Here is a 10,469-nt window from a genome sequence, read left to right on the forward strand (position 1 = left end):
TATATTTCAGACATTCTGCTGTATTTTATCTAGTAAATTAGATAAAATCCTCACAAAAAATTCTGTGAGGCATGTGTTTTTATTTTCATTTTAGAGATAAAGAAACAGACTGAGAGGGGTTGAGTAACTTGCTTAATGTCATAACCAATTAAAGTGCAAAGCAAGGATTCAAACCCAGGTAGGTTTAACTGCAAACTCTGAGCTCTTTTCACTACACAACATTACAAATAACAAAGGGCAGAAAATTATGAAGTCCTTGTATATTTTTGCCTTCATATCTCTTTTAAATAAGTTTCTGGGAATGAGATTTCTGGAGGAAAAGGACATGCATGTTCTCATTTTTGATAACATATTGCTAAAATACCCTCTATAAGGGGTTATACTAATTTATGCTTATACCATTGATTGAATATTTTATAGAAGGCGTTTTTGCCATTTTAAAAAATCAATCGCTCTGTATACTTTTCACCTCTCTCATCTCCTTTTTACTCCTTAGTTTCTTGAAAGGTGTTTATTTCCTTCTACCTGTTGAAATTGCTGTGGCAAGAATCACCTTTGATTTCTTTTTCTTCTTGTTCTTTGTTGCCATGTCTCCAAGTATAATACATGTTCATGGCAGAAAATTCAAACAATGCAGAATAAAAGGAAGAGGAAGCAAACATCTCTCAAACCGTCCTCAGTGACAGCTGTCACCAGACTGGGGTATCCTGATGAACATGGATGCCCTGTCACTCAGTGGGGATGGCTCAGGTTTTAGTCTGACTTCACCACCAATTAGTTGTGTTACCTTGAAAAAGTTACTAATATCTCTAAGTCTCTTTTCATCACATAAAAGGCCGTAATAGTGTCTGCCTCATAGGGTGGTTGTGAAGATAGGATGAGATGAGAATCACAGGGCTTAGCATGTTTTTGTGCCACAGTGTAAGTATTCAATAAATGTTACCTTTAACATTGTTTTTTGTCCATTGGATCTCTCTTTATGCATATATATCTCATATGGATATGTAGACATGTAGTGTTCCTTATGGGATTATATCATGCAGGCTATTTTTCTATCTGCTTGATGACATATCTTTTCATGTCATTGAAGTGATATAGGGCATACTTTTAAATGATTGTACATAAGTTACCTTTAATTATATGCCAAATTTATTGAGCTTTTCTTCTATTATTGTATTTAAGTCATTTCCAGTATTTTGCTATAATCAACAATACAGTGGTTAACTTATGCATTTATTTCCTTACAAAATTCTTAGTAATGAGATTATTGGGTCAGAGACTTAATTGTTATATATGTATGCAAATTGCCATCCCCAGGAGTTATATCAGTTATGTTCCCACTACCATGTGTTTAACTAGACATTTATTTCTCTTTACCAACATTGAGTATTTTCTATTTTTTAAATATCCATTTCATGGGATATTATTTATTCATAAAAAAGGAATGAAGTGATGACATATTTTTCAATTTTTATCCTTGCCAATCAGATTAAAAATGACTCTGTTACATTAGCACAAGCGTTCTTGTGAATATTTGGTTTTATTCCTGCATTTCCTGTTCTGTTCCACTGGTCTGTCTATTCATAAGCATCGACCATAATGTTTGTGGCAAGAGTGTATATTTCAGTGTTTGGTAAGACAAGATCCCTTACTAACATTTTTGGCAGAATTTTCCTGGCTATTTTCACATGTTCAATTCTTCCAGATAAATTATAGGATCATTTTATCAGAAAGATTGAAATAAATAATAAAAGAAAGAGAGGGTGGGAAAAACATAAAGCGAGAAAGAAAGGAAAAATAATCTTGTAAGAAGTTTTCATTTGGATTGCATTGAATATATAGAGTAATTTGAGGAGAATTGACATCGTTACAATATTGACTCTTTCTATCAAGGAACAATGCATAAGTCTATGTTTATTAAAGTTTATTATACATTGTATAGTTCTCTCTTCTCACTAAATTTAGGATGTGCATTTGGGCTCTGGAGTCTGTCTGGGGTGTGGCTTGCTAGGGAACACTGCACTTGCACCTACTGTACCACAACTTGAGCAAATTATTGATATTCTTTCAGCCTCAGTTTCCTCATTTATGAAGTGGAGATGCTAAGAGTCATACTTCTTACAGGTGTTGTGAGGATTAAATGAAACAGGAAAATGCACACTGCAGTCTTAGCAGAGGGCTAGCATTTAATAAATGTGAGTTATTACGAATATTGTAATTATCATTATCAATTTTGATTAGTGTCATTTTCCATTTTTATATGGGTTAATATTTCATTGAAAAAATAGTTGCTTAAGTCTGTGCTGGCTTTATTACTAATCTTTCCTATAGTTTCCAATAATATTTTAGCGGATTGTTTTGCGTTTTCTAAATAGACTGTGATCACATCTGTAAATAATGATAATTTTATCTCCTCCTTTCTAATATTACTTTATTGCATCATCTAGTACTTTCAGAGTAATGTTAAATAATGAAGAGTGATGTCTGGTATACCTTTCTTATTTCTGATATGCTTGGATTTCTATTTCCAAATCCTGTGGTATTTTTCCCACTCGCTTTTTTTGAATCTTCAAAAGCATTTAGCACTCTTGACCTCTCTTTCTGTATTTATTTTCCTTCCTCATGACCTCCTACTGTCACTAGTGGGTATGTTGAAAAAGAAGGTAGCTATATGCCCTTGCTTGTAATGGAAGGACATTTATTTTTAACCTTCTGTTTTGTGAATGACAGTATTCAAGGGGTTGTGTGAAAATATAAACATAATTAGACATACACTCTCCCCAAAGGAGTTTACAATCCTCAAATCTAGCATGTCACTATTTCTTAAAAGATTCTTATTTTGGAGATTTTACATTGAATTATCTTAGTTAAAGAGGGGTGCTTGAAGAGGGTTATCAATGACCTGAACCAGACTCATTGGAACTTAGGTCAGCTTTGCAGTGGCCTCGGAGAATTAGAACATGTGTGCACATGTGCTTTTTTATTTTTGGTAGCTTTTCAGGAAATTCTCTACTAGTGATTTGATTTGCATTCATTCCCTAGGGTGTCTTCATAGAAGATAATGTAAGGTTCAGAAATAGTTACAAGGAAGATAGCATCTGTTATAATTATATCGAAATAGCTGATAATTTAGAAGACTTCTTAGGATATGGCCATACTTCAAGTTCTCATTACGAACAGTGATCATTATATAATGGAACATTTCCTTTTATAGTTAAGCTGTCCTATTATTTATATATATATATATAAATGGGTATTTGAAGAAAGTCCCAAAGGGGAGAAAGTCAGCCTGATTACTTTTGTCTATTCAAAGTCTCATTTCTTTGGGTTGTTTTACCACGTAAATTTATATTCTGATTACTAAGTAATGCAGTTATTATAGAAAGTTTAAAAGATACACAAATATATAAAAAGGAACTTTTATATCAAATAATAACAGCCCATTAAACATAGACAATTAATTTTGTTTCCACCACAAATTGCAATAAAATAACAGGAAAGAGATTTTTTTTTAAGTGCACAAACCTACAAGCATAGAGAAAACAAAAGAGGAGACAACAGCAACAATATTTTGGAAACTGGAAACAGGTGGTTGTGTGGTAATGGATTTAGCAGATGTAGGAGCAAGCCTGTTTACATAACAGAGAATCAAAGTCCCAGGAATTGGTAGCAACAGATATCTCCAGAAGTTGGAGTGAAAGGAGGCTAAAATAATCAGTACTGGTAAAAGTTTAAGAAGCAGTTGCATCTCTAAATCTTCTCCAAATCTTTGGTGGATGCCTAGAGATACTTACCCTCTGGAGACAATGAAGGGAGAGTCTGTCTATTAGGGGACATAGGCATAATTGAGGATCAGGATACTTCACTGAAAAAAGGATGAGTAAATAACATTCTCATACCTGGTGTTCCCTTCCTCCCCCATCTGGCCTCCAATATGTTGGCAGAAAGTCCTCTACTCAAACAAGGGCCCAGAAGGAACCTTCTGGAGATGTGATACCCAGGGACTTCTCTATTGAAATAGCCCAGTCGGTTCACACTCTGGTGAGGGCGCCCCCTGTGTGCTTGGAGTCTCCACTCTGGTCTCTTTGTAGTAGTTGTTCCCTTTCTTAGGTATGAGCAGTTAAGGATATTTACAGAAAGTCTATAACATGTAACAGTCCAAAACAAACAGAAGAATGCAAGGTATGAGAAATAAATACTTAGGAAGAGAAAAACTTCAAAATAGGAATCATTCATATCTTCAGAGAGGTAAGGAAAGAAATTGCAACCGTGGCATTGGAATAGAATGTTATTAAGAAAAGGAATCTTTTTTTAAAAGGAGCTTTTTGAAATTGAAAACATGAAAGTGGAAATGAAAAATTTTATAGCAGAATCAGAAGGCAGAATTGAAGAAATTTGTCAGAAAGTAGAGCAAAACCAGGAGAGAATAAGACTATTGGAGGACGAGTTTAGGAGCTCCATGATCCCAATCGGAAAAGTAGAGAGAGAACAGAGGAAATGGAGCAACAAAATCATTCAAAACATTTTCTCAGAACTCCTGTACATAAATTTAAAAATTTAAAGAGCCACTGAATTTCCAGCACGGTAGATCAAAATAACACTGACACCAAGGTACTTCATTGTGAAATTTCTTGACACTGACGGAAAATTACAGGGAGAAAAAAACACAAATCAAAGAACCTACAATTTGAATATGAGACTTGTCAACAGCAACACTGGAAGCTAAAAGTCAGTGAAGCATGACCTTCAGATTTCTGAGGGAAAATTACAACCCACTTAGAATTCCTTAGCTAGTCAAACTTTCAATAATTTGAATTAACTTTTCCACGTCATTTTCAGATATCAAAGTCATTGAAAATTTACTTCCCAGGAAACTACTGGAAGATATGCTTCACCAAAATGGAGGAAGCCAAGAAAACATGTAGGATTCAGGAAACAGATCCAACAAAGGAGAAAGACAAAGGAGATTGCCAGAATGATGGTGAAGTAAGAGTCTAGGCATACAGGGTGTCAGTCTAGATGTGAGCATATGAGAAGGTTCTAGAAGAGTTTTGTTTAGGAAGATGAAATTGACAGAATGCATGATATGTTGTAACTTCTTGAGAGTCAGGCAATTGATAGGTAGTTTTGAGTTGAGTACGTAGAAAACGAAGGTGGAAAAAAAAATCAAGATAATTATTAACTCCAGAGAAAACAAAAAGATATGCAGGAAAGGAAAATTGAAATATGAATACACATAGTTCGTCTCTGAATAATATTTACATTTTCACAATAATCGGAACTGAATATTGATTCGGGCAAAATTACTCTATAACCATATTGGGAAAATGGGGTGAAGGGAAGAGTTGATGTGTGTTTTGCATGGGTGACGTGTGCATGGGGTAGGGCTGACAGGACGAAAGAGGGTCACATCTTCATTCTCCATAGGAAAAGGCAACAGACAATAAATACTAAAACAGAAAATTGAAAAGGAGCAATGCAGTCATGCTGCTTAGCTCTATGATAATAATCGGCTGAAAGAGTTGATGAGGAGGAAATTGGTGGCATATGGGACAGGGGACTGATTGTTTTTGTAACCTTTTAGAGCTATTTAACCCATTCAACTATGTGCGTGTATAATTTTGATGCAAATAAAAACATTAAATACAAATAGGAGCAACCGCTACTGCCATTTTGTTATACTTTTTATGTATGTACACGCGCGCACACACACATTTTCTTGGAGTGTTTGCTTCAGGCCAGGTATTGTGCCGGACCTTGGGAACACAGTGCCAGGTGAGACGGAGTATGATTCCATCCCACAAAAGCTTTCTCTGATATGCTGAAAAGCAAATTTCAAACATTTGCTATGGAAAATAATGGGTCATACAGTACTGTAGGTCTGTTTTCAGCAGTGACATGTCTGTAAAATCACCTGAAATTGTCACTGGTAGTTCAGTTATATGCCTGGGAGGCACTGTTGTCACATATCTGCTCTCATATTACATTCTCACACAAATCCTCTGAAATAGGTATTGTTATCTGAGGCTCAGAAGGGAGAGGTAGATTGCCTAAACTCTTAACAGCAAGTTAGTGGCAGAGTTGGGATTTGAACTCAGGTCTCCCACATTCAATATCCCTACCCCAGACTGATCAGCTGAAACATTATCCAGGTGCTCTGGTATCTGCAGTGAACAAAGTGAAGCATTCATCTTTGGGTGGAGCTAATACAAAGATCATCTTCAGGGTTCTTTGGCATTGGGAGGTGACATTTTCTTTTTAACACATTGAGGAGTAAAAGCTCAATAAACATAGGGTATTACTTTTAGTTTCTTCTGTGAGCGATTTTAGCAGAGTGAGTACCTAAATTCACCAGCAGAGTGCACACTTAGGTAAATTAGAATTCATTTGGCATTTATTGAGAAACCTCTAAATCAAACCCTTAGAGCTTCAAAAATGAATGCATCACCTAAGAGCATGTGCATCTGTTACCATGCCGATGTACAATGTTAAAGTGCTGTGGATTAAGACATGATCTTGTGTGATTAGAGTGATTGCATATTTACTTACCTATATGTAATGTTTTGTTTGATGCTTTGGACCATGGTTGCTTAATTTTTAGAATGTTTGGATATATTCTTAAAATGAAATTTTATTACTTTCATAAGCTTGGGATATTTGCCTCTAGGCCAGCCTTTCCTGACTGTGTTCTGCAGAGCCACATTGGGCCATCAAGATGTTTGTTAACTTAAGAGGTGACTGTCCACATAAATTTGGAGTATCCTGGATATAATGTCCTCCTATTGAAGATTTACATGCATATTAGCGTATTAGAGACTCTGAGATGGTTTTCTATGAAAGAACTATATTTTATTACATTTAACCAGAGTTTCCACTGTTTTTTTTTTTTTAACGTGGGTTCATTTTTCCAATTGACTTCGACAGTTGCATGGAATGCATTTTAGGAAACGGGGAACTTCGGGTTCCATTTCTTTTGCAGAAAATTCACACATCGTGAACTTTAGGCTCCTTTTAGCTCTGAAATACTGTGGCTTTACAATTGTGATTATTAGTCAGTTTCATGTTATTCATTTTGATTCATGTTAATAATTTGTTGGGTTATGTTTAGTTAAGAATATGCATATTATGACTTGCTAGTTAAGGAGGCACAAACCACCCACACGGGGTCGGCAGGTAGCTCCCTCTGCATCTGAGCCCCCACTTCTGGGTCCATTTTGATTGAAGGCACAGGTTCAATACCCTCACACAGAGGAAACAAAGTCACGAGGTTTATTGCTTGCAGATCCCAGAATAGAGGCGCGATGAGCCTTGGGAAAGGTAGTCCTCCGTCCCCGGGCCTGAGCGAGCAGGACATACAGAACAGGGCAGTAAGCACCTATTCTAAGGTGGTTGGGGTGGCAGCCACTAATTTTTCATGGGCTCAACTCCGAGTGGTCATTTAAAAAGGTGACCCGGGAGAGTAAGGCCAGAACTTGTGACGGGAATTCTTAACTTTAGTTCCTTATCTAAATGCCCAGACTCTCGGTGTGAGCAGGACTGTCATACTGTAAAAAGCTTAGGCAGCAACTCAGAATGGCAGATTTCTCACCACATGGGTTATAATTGTCAAATATATACATAAACAATGTCCTATTTTACCTTTGAAATTATATCTTAGAGGTATAATCTTAAAAATTTGGTCACGACTCAACTATCTTATTTGAAATGAGTTTGGAAGTATATACCCCAGCATTATAAATATTTTCTAATAAATTGTAGAGATTATATATATTTATATGTACATATGCATACATGTGTATATAGACAGACACATCCATACACACACCATATATGGACAATTTTAAAGTGTATTCCATTGTATCATAATTTATTAAGGAAGGAAGTCACTTGGTTTGTTGCCAGATTTTTGCTGCAGTGAATATCCTTACACAAAATCTTTGTCTGATTGGATGGTTATATCTGTGTGGTAAGCTCCTAGTAGTATAATTCCAGGTCAAAAAGTATATGCATTCTAAATTTTAATGGATGTTTATTGTCCAAAAGATTAGACCAGTTTACATTTAGTAGCAACTGTGTGAAAGTGTCAGTTTCACCACTCCCTTCTCTGGCAACAGGCGTGGGATGTTATTAAACTAAAAGCTGATGTCATTTTCCTAAATGGGAAATTCATGATCTCAAAAAGTACTATTGTTTCATGTATTATTCTCCATTTATTATATATCCGTTTATTTAATAGAACTGTAAAGTTATTTGGGGACCAGGAAGAAGTGGTTTTTGTGCTGAAGCAGTTACTATCTGCAATTATTACACATGAGATTAATGACAATAGCTGAAAGCTTTATTAAACACGATATGTAAATTTTTGTTTAGAACACAGTTCAAATATTAATTAATTTATTTGACTTGAAAATATTTGTTTCTGTGAAATTTTGCACGAATACTTTCTGCCATAGCCATACAATCATGGTAGACTTTGTGAAAAATTTGCAGAGATGACAGACTTGAGCCTGAAGATAATTTTGAAATGTCCACATTTCCTTATGAAGTTTTCAGTTTTCACTGTCTCTTGTTGGAGTGTAAAAAAGACTTTTCAGTCGCTGTGGAGGAATGTCAGTAACACAATCGACTCATTCTTTTTGCATAAAGGAGGAAGACAGTGGTGGTATAGTGCCCTTGGATGAGAAATGGAAACCTTTGAGCTGCAGCTTCGAAGCCTGCATTGTTTGTCTTCATCTGATCCAGCTTTGATGGACATCTGTGGCAGTTGCCTACACATGTGCTCGAATGAAGTATTAGGAATGGCTATCCATTCAAAAGAAACCCCATATTATATATCCACATCACTGCTGCTAGTATTCATATTTTTGCACATACTGTTTATTGCTTATGTGTAGAAGAAATGAAACTAGTTTCAGAGTTGTTATTCATATGAATATATATCATGTATTAATATTGAGACAAAAAAATACATTTCCAGCATTAGCAGTCCTTCATTTCCTGTCTCCAACAGAAAATTCACTCCTTCGGAGAATAATGTAATTCTTGATAATAAAATAAGAGTTTTGATCAAGAACAATACACAGCTTACAAGTGGAATGTAAAGGATGAGTAAAAATCATATTGCATGTCATTTTTGAGCCCTCATACCACAACTGACGTCAGGCTGGTTTGTTATTATGGAAAACAATTTGGGAGTTAATGCAAGAACGTAATACTCACTTTATATTACTTTCTTACTAACAGGACTTATTTGAATATATGAATCTAACCATGTTTATTTGATAGAAGCTGTGGTTTCTAGGAATTTGGTAAAGGTGTAGGAAATAAATAGGACAAAAAGAAAATGGGTACCTTGAATAGCATTTTTTCCATGAGAGAAACATAAATTTAATAGTATCCTATAATAATTTAGTGCTATACATTTTTTAAGACTTTAAATTATTTTATTCTATGGATTTCATGTCTTCAGTATATTTAGATGTGTCTTTCAAAGATAACCAACCGTACCTTTATTTTAATTTTTTTAAGTGCTACTGGCAAATTTAAGCATATGCTTAAAACCAGTTAGATGTGACAAAATGAGATAATTTATGTAAAGTAGTAGAGTGGCACAAAGCAAGTATTTAATATATGTTTGTTGTTATAATTATTGTTGTAAAACTAATAACTTCAATAACATAGCCCCAATTTGGAGGGATTTTGTGATGCAAATTATCTAAGTTAGAAATATAAATAATACAGGTGGAATAAGCACGTGTTGAGAGATTTTTGAGTTTTTAAGTAGAGGTAATAATGAAAGCATTAAGTTCAAATAAAAAACACACCAAATATCCCCGAAAATGGAAGTGTAGAAGATTCGTGGTGGAGCCGTGGGCAAGGAGAGAAAGGGTTAGAGGCGCAGCAGAGTGAGGCAAAGCCAAGGCTGTGCAGAGTCAGGATCGGTGGTTGCCCTGGGCCACCTAGGGCAGCATCAGGTGGGGCCTCTGACCGGCAGAGGCAGGCCCTGGATTCTTCCTTCCTGTGGTTTCTTCTGCGTGTACAGAAATGAAGAAATGGCACAGCATGGCTACGAAAACTGTGGCATATTTAAACACATTTTACAGATTAAAACTGATACCACATGCTTGCCAAACATGGACTGCAGGTGTAGCCTCGTTTGTAGTTAACATCAAAAGACAAACTGTGAAGCCTTTAGTGAATGAGAGGCCACATGGTGCTGGGGGCACTCTCCTTGCTGACCCCGTATTCAGGCCCTGCAACAACATGGTACACAGGCACCCAGCCTCTCTGCTCCCCACCTGGTAGGTATTGAGCAGCCAGGGGCTTTTCTTGGACCTAACTCTGATGCTTCTAGTAGTCGCCATCCTGTCCCCTAAAAATACAAAATAAGCAAACATAAAAACAAATTCAAATGACTTTCAAGGTGATAATCTAGTTTCTCATGTTTCCCCCTCCATCTATCTATCTAT

The 10,469-nt window shown here is 35.9% G+C and overlaps 1 protein-coding gene across 1 annotated transcript in view; it reads left to right on the forward strand.

The window, feature by feature from the left end:
- The window catches only part of CA8 (carbonic anhydrase 8), a 93,212-nt gene extending 84,059 nt beyond the window's left edge, over window positions 1-9,153 (forward strand). The window contains exon 9 of the mRNA XM_033126672.1: window positions 8,647-9,153. The gene's annotated coding sequence lies outside the window, so the exon portion shown is untranslated. The remainder of the gene's footprint in view (window positions 1-8,646) is intronic.
- Window positions 9,154-10,469: the final 1,316 nt, after the last annotated feature.

This window comes from Rhinolophus ferrumequinum, chromosome 14 (assembly GCF_004115265.2).
Source record: "Rhinolophus ferrumequinum isolate MPI-CBG mRhiFer1 chromosome 14, mRhiFer1_v1.p, whole genome shotgun sequence".
Lineage (NCBI taxonomy): Eukaryota > Metazoa > Chordata > Mammalia > Chiroptera > Rhinolophidae > Rhinolophus > Rhinolophus ferrumequinum.